Source organism: Protopterus annectens, chromosome 7.part1, assembly GCF_019279795.1.
Source record: "Protopterus annectens isolate FY-2018-M chromosome 7.part1, PAN1.0, whole genome shotgun sequence".
In the NCBI taxonomy this organism is placed as follows: Eukaryota; Metazoa; Chordata; order Ceratodontiformes; family Protopteridae; genus Protopterus; species Protopterus annectens.
Window position 1 is genome coordinate 286,072,325 of NC_056740.1, and position 12,975 is coordinate 286,085,299.

At 39.0% G+C, this 12,975-nt stretch overlaps 1 protein-coding gene across 1 annotated transcript in view; it reads right to left on the reverse strand.

Annotated features, from left to right (window-relative positions):
- KLHDC8B (kelch domain containing 8B) overlaps nt 1–12,975 on the reverse strand; it is a 1,966,070-nt gene that overhangs the window by 888,997 nt on the left and 1,064,098 nt on the right. The window lies entirely within an intron of this gene.

Genomic DNA, 12,975 nt, shown 5'->3' on the forward strand with positions numbered 1-12,975 from the left:
GGACAGAAAATCAGGACAAAACCAAAAATAATGAGGAGACAAAGGACTAAAAATAGGTACAAATTTAGATATTGCTCTTATAATCATAAAAAGTTGAAAGGATAACAGCTTTTGCATTAGCATGCATTTTCTGAAGGGTTCGAAGTCTGAAACTCAAACTTCTGTCATTATTTAGTGACTTTAATTCTCAATGATTTTTCAGAAAACCTCAGAATGGACCAAAAATATTAGGCAAATATCTGGAGAGTTGAGAGGTATAGATATGTGGTCAAGCCACATATGGAAATAAGGTACATAAAGAAAGCTGGTGGGGAATGTAAAAGTCCAGGAAGTCATCAAAAGAAAGAAGGAATAGAGGAAAAAATGGGTGATAGAAAAGATACACCAGGCTTGGAAGGAATACTGGTTGGCTAACAAAGAGGCTAACTAAGAAAGGAGTTGCAATAGCAAAGAACAGAGCATCACAGGTGCTCTAACGGCTTCTGGAAAGTGACTTAGTAAGTGGCACAAAGAAAATATATCAGGTTGCTAAACAAAGAAAGATAAAGAAGATAGTAGTATATCACGTTTAAGCAATGCCAGCAACAATCTGCTCACCAGTCCACAGGACATCAAAAGCAGATGGTAGGAGTACTTCCAGAAGCTTCTGAATGAAGAAAACCCCACAGAAGCTGTAGTACCCAAGACACAGCCTACAATGAGAGAAGAAGAGGAGCCCATCATAGCAGACGTAAGAACAGCACTAAGGAAAATTAAGTTAAGGAAAGCAGTAGGCTCACACGAGGTCACAACAGATATGACAAAGATGTTGGGTGAGATAGGGGAGAAATAGCTCCTGAGGGTGGTCATAGCAGTGTGGAGAGAAAGGCGTCTCCCAAATGACTGGACAATAAGCTTGCTAGTGCCAGTGTTCAAGAGCAAAGGGGACATTCACATCTATGGGCAGTACAGATGTATCAAACAAAGTACCTCATACAATAATAAACTATAAACATTATAAGTGATGATACTGGAATAAGACATAACATTTTTAAATTATTGCAATACAGTCAAAAGTTTATGATGCACAGAAAGTTTGGTTGATTAAGTGGTTCTTCATATACTTTGAAACGTCGGTATATTGAAACAATCTCACTCACTGGAACACAAACTCAAGGATTTGGAAATGAATAACGCACTGCTGAGTTGTGTTAATAGCAGGATTGCTTAGTGTCTTATCCAAAAAAGATTCAAGAGCCATGCATCACTACAGTGTTTTGTAGAGCCACAGTGATCACGCTAGAGAAAGCTTCATGCAAATGCAGAACTCTAGGAGCACAGTTAATGCAAATTAGTCATGCATGAATCATTGCCTTGCTATCGGGGAGTGAAACAATAAAAATGTACACAGTATTTGTACTAGGTTCATAGATTAGTGCTAAGCTAACGTTAAGCCTAGCGAATTATCCCTTGTGAAACTCAAACCCTGCACCTTGTATTTGTAAGGCAAACACCTTAACCATTAGGCCACCCTCCCAACTCCCTACTAAAAGCATTACCATGTTATTTATGGCGTAGAGTAATAAAAATGTACACAGTATGTAGGCAGTACACCCGCTGGTGTCTGTTGAAGGACTGGGGCTATTATTGTCAAAGCAGAGCTGCTTGTGTGTGTGTGTGTGTGTGTGTGTGTGTGTGTGTGTGTGTGTGTGTGTGTGTGTCTGTGTGTGTGAGAGAGTAAATGTGCTTGGATCTGTCTCACTATCTGTGTATTTGTGACATATATACACATGTATGTTTATAGGTGTTTATGCCACAGTATTGCATGGGCTGCTAATGGTTATGTCTAACAACACAGTGTTAAGTTCACAAACATGCAAATTAGCTGTTAAAGACCTTTGGCTCAATGTGTCCCTTTCATATTTGGGAATCTAAATCACCATAGCACTTTTAGCTAGTTAATCATTAACTAATTAGACAAATTTTAGCACATCTATCCCACTTCACTTTGGTCTGAGAATTCTAGTTTGTGTAAAACTGCTCTGCAGAATGATCAGAATGTTAGCAAACATTTAGTACCCAATGTAAGAGGAGTGGATATAGAAAATATTCCTAAAGAGTATTTTGCACTGAACCCCCCTGAAATGGAGGTTTTCCCCTTAGACCTCTAGACTATAAATATACTGCCTTAGTAAATGTGCAATCTTGGAGAAGGTGCAGGATATCTTCCCAGAAATTCTGTATATTATGAGATGCAAGGTAAGTCAGTAGGTATAGTATAACGGATAATCCAGCTGGAGTGAAAACTGCATATTTCATAGTACATATAAAGAAACACATCACAAATAATCCTAAGCTTAACAGGAAGCCAATGCAGAGACAGTAGAGCAGGAGTAGTAACCCCCAAGTCAATATAAATGCTGCAGCATTTTGTACCATCTGAAAATGGATGATCACTGGCAGACAGACCTGGATGCTTGGCAGTACAGTAATCCATTATAGCTACGTCTTTAAATTGAGCAGAAAACACTTCTTTTTTTATTTTGGAGCCTCAGCATTTCACTATTGATGGCCTATGCAGTTACACAATGCTCAAAAATGTTCTGTTTATGTAAAATGTTGTAAGATAATCAAGCAGCCAATTAAGAAAAAAGACAATCAAGAAAAGAAGTAATAAAGACATTGCAAAGGTAAAAGTGTAATTAGCAAACCATTATACAGAACACACTGCATATACAAAGCAACTTCCGTTAACATTAGCATGCATTTGCCAGTATGAGAACTTAAAAAATAAATAATCACAATTAATATAAACCAGTAACAAAAGGAGCACACATTTCTAACTTATTTCATTAAAATTCAGAATTTCATAAAGCCATTTAAGAAATAGATGTAGGGCAAAGTAACACAAAATTTGTAAAGAAATGCACAGTAATTATAAAAACAATTATTTGTCAATGCAACAGTAAAAGCTGAATGCCTGAAATATGCAAAGTTAACCAAAACACATTAATTAACTAGTACAAGGAGCCTGATATTTATAATAATTCAAAATAAATAGTTTAAAATACACTAATGAAATTTAATAAAGAAATACTGGGTGGCATTCATAGTCATCTGACATGTACGCAGAGCATACCTGAACAAGATAAGAACACACTCAAACATAGCCATTTTCTAAGTTGTATACTGTGCATATCTGCCAGCCTCTAAAAATTATGAAAAAGTAGTATGCATATGAAGGCAAATGAGGAGATAACACAAATTATCCTGTAGAGGTATGCCAATGGAAGCCCCATTTGTACCATTTGGAATGTAAAGTTATACAATGCTGCATAAGTGGGCATTGCAAAGATAACTTACAAAAAGGAAAGCAGTAGTGAGTCTACAAACTTTGCAGCCTCTGAAGATGCTTGGCTTAGCATCAAGCCTGGCAAAAAACTATTTAGAGACAATCATTGTTGCAAAAATGCAACCCACTCAAGCTGGTAGCATCCATCATTGGCATCATAGATACTACCAGCAGCACTTCACATGCCACAGTTCTGCAGAAAATGAGACTGTACCATTTTCTTGTAAACAAGTTGTTGTTGTTTGTCTTTTCCTGGTTAGGGGTCACCACAGAGGAACTCCCGTCTGCTAATGATTGGCAGTTGTTTTTTATGGTGTTGAGTTGCCAGCCTGATGCCCAACCTTCAACGAAGGCACGCCCATTTAATGCATGTCTTTCAAATGCCCACTCGACCGTGGGGAGGACATGCAGACTCCATACAGAAGGCACTCCCAACACAAGCCGAGAATCGAACGGGAGAACCTCTTGCTGTGAGGTAACAACGCTACCACTGCACCACTGCAAAAGTCCAAGTATATTATACAATTATTGGTGAATATGTACGGCCTATAAATGAAAATGGGGAAATGTGTGGTGTGCCATGCCCTGGTATGAATAGCTCTCATTATATTTGCGATGGATTGGTTGAGGACATTTTTGTTATCTCGCATGCGTTGGCTTCTAGGGTACTGTAGTAGCGTCTCAAAGTACTTTGAGTCTTTGTGAATGAGCATGTCAGTTTTTCACAGACACCGCAGAAATAAAGTACCATATTTTTGTGAAGTGGCACACTACCCTGAAGTGCCTAATGCAATAGATTCCACCCACGTATCTCAGAGGGCTGCATCTGACCTCAGGAGACAAAAGTCCCCTAACAGGAATGGCTGCCATTCTAACAGCAACCAGGTAACATGTCATGCCTGTGGGTGTATCATCAATGCATCAGCTCAGCATCCTGGTAGTGCCCATATTTCCTGCAAAAGCTCACACTGCCACTCATTCCACATGGACATCTGGTGAGTAAGTGTAGCATAACTCACCAAACATCTCCAGAGATAATTGTATAACAATGAGAAATGTATAAATGCATAACCACCATCCAGTCATTCTCAGCTCCCTCCCCCTTATGTTTTTCAGGAGATGCAGGCTATGGACTAAAACTCTGGCTTTTGCTGCCAGAACAGAGCCCACCACATAGACCCTTAGAAATATGTTACAGCATCACCCTGTTCCAGACCGCCATAGTCAGTGAGCAAATATTCAGCCTGAGTTTCATTGCCTGTGCAAGTCTGGAGATACACTGTGGTACAACACAACAACTATCTGTTTATGTACATTCAGGACCATCCGTCTGGTGTATATTTACTACAGAATCTCTGTCAGACGTCTGACTGATTGCATTGCCTTTGTTTCAAGTACTCCTTGTAGAAAACAGTTGTGAAATATGTGAAAACTAGCAACATCCAAACGGGATGAGGATCAAAGAAAAGATGGAAACAAATCCAATCTGTAAAAAAGAGATCCAGTTGGCAAACTACAACTGTAGCCGTGTAATAAAACGTGAGGAAAAGACTTACAAACTAAGGTGACTGTGTTGAAAACTGAACCTCGGCATTAGAAATGAGTCAAATAAACATGACTGTGAAAAATCTGATTACCTATTAATTTATAGATTGCCCCTTCCATTTTCAAAAAACATTTATTTGAAAATATAAAAATGAAGGTCAAAGATAGTAAGTTTATAATTGTAAAATGAAAGCTTCTGACTTCTCTCAAAATCTCAACAGCTCTAAAATGTTTACAATATGCTATATTTAAATGTATCATATGTTTTAAAAGCAAACTTTTAATTTTACCCTTAATTTCTACTCTAAACTTTAATAGATTTGTTTGTTGTGTCCGTGGATTGATCACTTGTGTTCCTTGCCGTGACATCTTTAGTGTTTACAGTTGTATATTCATCTTTTCAAATAATGGTTGAGATACCAGTATTTCTTTAGACCTGTTTTACTTATTTTGACTACTTGTCTGAAAATTATAGCTGTCTGTTGTGCTAAATTCACATCAAATCAATGTATCATATTTCAGATTAAATGAATTCTGCAGACTGCTTATTTTTATAACTTTAATGCTTTTCTTTGGCCTAGCTTCATTTACATTTTAAAAGCATTGCCACATTTCATTTCAGTGATATGATACTAGAAGGATGACAGGTATAAAAAGTTTGGGACTGAATAGATAAGTGGGTTGTTACTACAGAAAAATCATTAATATGCTAATTATTTCTGAACTTTTTCAACATTTTTTAATTATTTTTATTGAAGGCTTTCATTAATTATTTAAAGAAATCAAATTAAAATAAGTGATTAAGTGAAGTTTGGAAACAAGTTAACTGATCCAGGAACATCTTTAATGTTTAGTTGAAAGAAGATGGTCAGAGAAGGGGTTTAAAGTTTGGGGGGAGGGATAGAAAGATGTAGGCTGGGAAGGAAGGGGAAGGAAGTTAGGTAGAAGCTGTGGGTAATGAAGGGTTAAATTAGGAGAGAAGAGGGCTATGGAGGAAGTGAGGTAGGTGTAAGGAGGGACTTAAGGGGGTTTATGTGAATGTAGCTGAGGAGAAGGTCAGAGCTAGGTGTAAACTTGCTGCCCTTCTGCCGTCCCTTATTTCAGAAGACTGAGGATTAAGTTATTATTTATCTTGACTGGGTGCTAAGGCAGTGAAAAGGACAGGCTTGTCTCACTTCTGTTCCCCCTCTGGTGTTGGTTGTTGGATTCAAGGAGTTTCTGGGATATATGTGAGCAGTGGGATGCCGCTTTGATAAGCGAGAGTAAATAAGTAGTTGTGGCAATGGGATATGCTGCCCTGGTAAACTGCTACATAGATATTGTGTTGTAATTAATAAAGTAAGAATTTTGTTCGATTAATTTATGTTTAAGAGAGTTTTTACAAAGGTCGTCAAATACCATTTGCTGTAGCATGTTTTTATTGAAGAGATCATGACAAGTTATTTGACCTTACTTTCAGAATTTTAAAGAAATTTCAAATGGAATTATATTTAGCATTTATTTTTCTTTCTCCGTTTAGTCCTAGACACTTTTTTTAGTTATTTCTGTATATATAATATTACAATGTTATAATTTTAAAGATCAATTTATTTTAAGATACATTTTGTCTTCCTAAATATATTTTTAAAATACTTTCTGTGAAATCAGCTTTACTTGTTTGTATTCAGTTGTAGAGTATTTTTCACAAAAATAAATTTTTTATGCACATTTTAGAGCAGATTTAAATTGTATGCAAAGCTTTTTACCATTCCCTTTTGTTATAATTATATTATCTTTTTGCAAAATGGGCTTTCTGCTTCTAAAATATATAGATTTTTCTTTACTTACTAAAATGGAAACACACATATTCAGCTTAATAAATTTGTGTTTGTATTTACTGTATGCTGTCCTGTGGCTTCTTGATTCCATGATATCTGACTGTATCTTCATATGCTGCAACTGTAGAAGCAAACAAGTTGAAGTGGATGGGGGTTTTCTGTAGTCTGCAGAAAATTTCACCACATACAATAACACTAAATATGACATAATCTATCCATCTCTCAAGCAGTCAATTAGACAATAAATCCATAAATAAAGTATATGATAAAGAAATTAAACCAGAAAGATTCCTATTAAAGTGCATAGCACTCATATGTAACACTAATATTTGCCTACCGGGGTATGATGACTTTTAGGAAGAAAAATGTGTTCATATTTGCTGCAGACCAGAGAAAACACCTCCACACTACATACTGTAACAGCAATTCATCAACAGCTGGTAGAGTTAGTTGACAGAATCAGGGAACAATTGGACAGCTGTTCAAAACAAAGTAAACTTAAATATGAATTTATTAAATGCTTTATATAAGTCTACTAACTAAATTAAAAATACATATTCTAGAATAGCACTTTATTTGATGAGAACTTTACTGCAGCAAAATAAATGAAAAGACATCCTTTACACAATATCATTAAATTACAAAAATGCATCAAGAGTCTAATAGAATTCCAAAGTAAAAATGTTTTTCTGATGTTCCTATGTCCTTTGTGGTATCTGGTGAGTTAAATGGCACAACATATTTATATTCTTGTATTCCTTATTTAATGTGGTGACATTTTAATGAAAAAGCTTCTGTTTATTAAACTACAGCTCAAATAAATTTAGTGTAGCCATTAATGAAAGCTCCTCAGGAATAACTTTGGCACACTTCCATAGACTTTAATGGATGGGCAACTATGCATGCATAATCGTATTCCATTAACTTCTGCAGACACAGCCTCATGTATCCATTAACTTGTTTGGAGACTTCCTCTTGTGTTCATTAACTTGTGTGGACACATACTCGTGCGTCCATTAAAACTTCTGTGGACACATGTCATGATGTACACATTAACTTTCATGGACATGTCTTCATTTTATTCCCTGCACTGACATCACAGAGATGGAGGTTTAATGAATAATTTGTGATGTTAACATGGGAATATGTACTTTATAAAGGAAATTATAAACAACTGGTGCTGAGTTCACAAAAACATGGAAATAAAATACATTGTGGTGCAACAGACAGTGCATATTGTCCTATAAAACAGAAAGGATAATGTAGGGAAAAACACTTTAAATTAGATGTGTCCAACCTGCGGCCCGCGGGCCGCATGCGGCCCTCAGAGCTCTTCCATGCGGCCCTTAACCTCTAACTGCAACATCGATGTACACATGCCCCAAAACACTTTTTTTATTTTGTGTTTTTCACTCCCGTGACCTGTAATGCTAATGTCGGTGTGCGCATGCGCCAAAGCACCCTTCTAGTTTTGTTTTTGAGCCAAAAAAGGGTTAGTGTGTTTATGCCATTATTTTATGCTGATCAGTGTGTGTGTGTGTTTGTGTGTGTACTCGCTGAAGAGGGACTCATGTATGGATTTGCCGCTGTTGCCTTTGAAAGGGACAGCAATTACCTGTGTTAATAGGTAAGTACGGAGTGAGTGAGTGCATGCATGAAAACAGAATTGTGTGCGTGAAAGTAAAAGAAGACTGTGTGTGTGTATGTGTGTATATGTGTGCATGACAGAGAGAGACACATGCACAAAGAGGCTAATGATGATCAGTCTACCTACTGAACACAAACAAGTTAGCTCACAAATATATCATACATTAAGAGTACACTTTCATTAAATTGTGGTTTTCCTGACAGGGAAGAGTGTTGTATTGAACATGCACTCATACTCCTTAACTGTATGGATTTTCAAAGAATGTCCGAATTTTTGCCTCATCTTCCAATTTGTGTCTTTTGCTTAGGAAATAAAAGTAGTCATCCAAGGTAATGCAGTTTCAGAGAGTAAGAATGAGACAGCAGCCTAGGGTTAATGGGTCAGTAGTGGACAGACTATGTGGGACTGTAGCATATAAAGTTGTATTGTTTTTTCAAACAAACAAAAAAGCACCTAGTACTGTTTTTTCATTGGTGGGTTCTAAGCAGTGATAGATTGGACAACAGTAAGCATAGCTTTGGCGAATCATCAATACTGGCAAATCAAGTGGGCACAATGTCATTTTTTAAATGTTGGGCATTTTAGTGTGCATGTGTGTGCTTATGTGTTGGGAGTGCTGCAACAGTAGATGATTATTACAGACAGAGACTTACGGACTGTGGAGAATGTTTCTTTGTTTCAAAACCTAATATTTGGGTACGCATGCCAGAAGTAGATTTTTTTAAGACATGGCTTCTTGCCATTTACAGTGGATGGATATTTACATTTAATGGACAATGTATTAGCGTGGGCCTGTGGGTTTCTGTAGGATGCCAAGTCTACCACTGCCAATGTCTTGTAAAGTGACCTGGAAATGGATATTGGGATGTTACTGAAAAAATATAGTAAGTGGGGTTAGAAATATAGTTTAATTAAACAAAGTATACTTTCAATTTACAGGCCATAATTTAATTTATTTCATGTAGTTCAGATACTGGTAGATTGTATACCATTAAGACTTAATTAGGGAGAACTGTCATCCTGGGGAAACAAGCAGCCCTAGTTTCAGTGAAAGCTCTGTGGTTGCTTGCAGGTAGGAAGTTGCAGGATGTTGATGCAATGTGTTTTACTTATTATTTTTAATGCATTTGTCCTTTCAAAGTATGGTTTTCTTTGTTGCAAAAGAAGGCAGGATTGAATGAGCCATATAATGCTTAACTGACAATGATGGGATAGAAAGATTATAAGTGATGTATAATGTTTGCAGCTACAGTTGTTTCAATGGTGTCTGTGATGCATAATGATGCATAATGATGTTCACTGTGAGAGAGGGAACTCTGAGCAGCCTATCTGTCCCTGTAGGAGTGGTCCCAGCCCAGCAACTTGTAGCTCATTGGCCATTTTGGGCTAATTTCTATCCTTTTGATCTCCCTGGTTTAAAAAACGCTTAGCGCGGGTTTGCGCACCGCTCAGCGCTGTTTAGCTGCAGTTAAACTATTCCAGGCTCCATGAAGTCTGCACTTCAGTTTTTCCCTTGAAACTTGAAACACTTCAACCCAGCACTAGAAATAAGGCAATTTAAGACCGGCACTTACTAAAACTAGCACTAGCTTACAGCTTGCACTTCAGCCCTATACTCAGGAAGTATAAGGCTCTTTACTCATCCAATCAGCAATACAGTCCCAACCATCTATTCAGGCATGTTCAAGGGACAGCTTCAGGTGTGCTCTCTGGTCCAGCTGGTGAATCTGGGCATTCTGAGGCAATGTTACAATTGCCTCATGTACACAGACAACCCCCTCCTCCTCCCATCCAACACAAACATATGTGAGAGATGCAGCTACACAGCCAAACTGGAGGCTAAGCTCTCTCAACCCACGAATGGATCAACCAGTCACAAGGAGAAGGGCAACACTAGAACCACATTACCAGACTCACATAGACCAGGCATAGCTGCACCAGAAAACAACTCTCAGAAACATGCAAAAACATACTCAGAGGCTCTAAATAAGAACCTGCCTAAACAACAGAGACCTCCTAAGTATACACCCATGTAACTCCCACCCCACAACAGAAATCAGGTAACACATACATCACAACGTCAGTGTGCCAAACAAAAACAGTCCCTAAGGCTAAATAACACACCTAACACACTAATAATCAGTGATTCTATCATCAGGCACACAGACGTCCCACTCACTAGACTGAACAAGGAGAAGGTTACCATAAGCTGCCTGTCGGGTGCCAGAATCCACCACATAACACATGCACTCAGGTCACTCCACAAGTACAAATATGACTCTGTCATTGTACATGTTGGCGTAAATGACCTGAGACATACCTCCCTGGACTACATGAAAAGAGACATGGAGGAACTCTCTGTCCATGTAGCCCAGGCTGGTATGACTGACTCTGAGTAGCATCCTACCCTCACCCAAAATTATGCTAGCATACGAAGAAAAAATGATCAGTTTCAACAATTGGTTAAACTACTGGTGTCATTCAAAGGGGATCCAGTACTTGTCAGCCTGGGACGACATGCTTGACAAGCCACGTTGCCTCGCCAGAGACTGCTTGCACCTGTCACCCCTGGGCTTTCAAATACTGACCAAGACTCTTGCCACCCCAATACTGCCTTTTTTAGGAAAGGCTCAAAAGACAAACTTGCCTCCATAAACAACAATAATAAACAAAAACTGAGGGCAATGCTGCTCAATGCCAGAAGTCTAAACCTCAAAATGCACGCACTCAAGGCTCTCCCTAGTATGGAAGAAATCAACGTATGTGCAGTGACAGAAATCTGATTCAGGGGTCCAGAGAGCACCCCAGCACTACCAGGCTGTAACTCCTACCATACCTTTAGTTCCCAAAACCAGGACCTGAACACAAAAGGAGGGGGTGTGTCCATAATCATCAAGAACACCCACACCTCCAGGTTAGTAGCACAGCACGTGGAATCTGAGACCATCCAAGTGCAATTGACAGTGGGTAAATTGACTGTTCAATTTATAGCTTGCTACAGATCTCCCACCTTGTCTCAGGACCCTCACGCAGCATTCCTGAGAACATTAGAAAGTATAAAGTTTCTACCCAACACCATGCTACTGGGTGACTTCAACTATCCAAACATTGACTGGGAAAACTACTCAAGCTCAAACGCCCTAGCCCAATGCTTCCTTGAGTTTATAAACTCAAACGCCCTTGAACAGCTGGTCACCACTCCCACAAGAGGTGACAACATACTGGACCTGGTCATCACTAACATGGGGAACCTATGTTCCACACTGGAGGTTAACTCGTCATTGGTAAGATCAGATCACAAACTAATCACACTGGACATCCACATCTGCCCCCCCCCCCCCCCAGTCAAGGAAATCAAGGTAAAAAACTTCTTTAAAGCCAACTTCACACTCCTCAAGACCGAGGTGGGAAGTTTCAAAGCTCCCATTCAAATGGAAAATGATGACCCATTGGCAGAATCCTTTACAAGTGCATTCTATGAACACCTTCAAGAATGCATGGACCGAGCCATCCCATGTAAAACAAAGAATAGGACTGTATTGCTGATTGGATGAGTAAAGAGCCTTATACTTCCTGTGTACAGGGCTGAAGTGCAAGCTGTTAGCTAGTGCTAGTTTTAGTAAGTGCCGGTCTTAAATTGCCTTATTTCTAGTGCTGGGTTGAAGTGTTTCAAGTTTCAAGGGAAAAACTGAAGTGCAGACTTCGTGGAGCCTGGAATAGTTTAAAAAAAAAAAGAGGAAGCCAGTCTGGTGGACCCCGGCCATAAATAAACTTTACAACAGAAGGAGGAAACTCCTGCAAGATGGAACAAAATCCCAAAATAAGAAGGCATCTCTGATGAACATCACTCAGTAAAAAACTGCGCTCCCTCATTAAATCATCCAAGGCCAACTTCGAAAGAAAAATAGCCAATGATTCTAAGGATAACCACAAGGCCTTCTTTAACTATGTTAAGAGTCTGGAGGCAAACTCTCAGATATGCTCCGAGCTAGTGCATAATGGCCATAAATACACTGAACCAACCGACATTGCCAACATCCTGGCTGACAAGTTCAGTGAAAACTTCACCCCCCCCTCCACCAAAGGGGCTAGAACCCATCCCAGAACAATGTGGCACTCCAGATATCTCAGACACACTAGTAAAGACAGCCCTTGCAAAGGCCAAAAACACAGCATCAATGGGACCAGATGCTATCCCAGGTTGTGTCTTACAAGAGCTTCAAAATGAACTAACCCCCCATCTCAAATCACTATTCAAACTCAGCCTCTCTACAGGTTATGTACCCAAAGAATGGCGTACAGCAACAGTCATACCACTCCACAAAGGTGGTGCCACAACTGACCCTGGGAACTATCGCCCTATAAGCTTGACTAGCTTGGTCTGCAAAGCCATGGAAGGCATTATCATGGAGCTCATTAACAGGGACATTGGGAACCTCCAGACACTGGACCCCACCCAGTTTGGCTTTGTTAAAGGCAGATCTTGCCTCTTGAACTTGGTCGACTTCTTTGAAACAGTCACCAAGGCCATAGATGAAGGGAAGGTGGTCCACACAGCATATCTGGACCTCGCTAAGGCATTCAACACCATCCCACACTCACGAATCATAGACAAACTCACCAGCTTAAATATC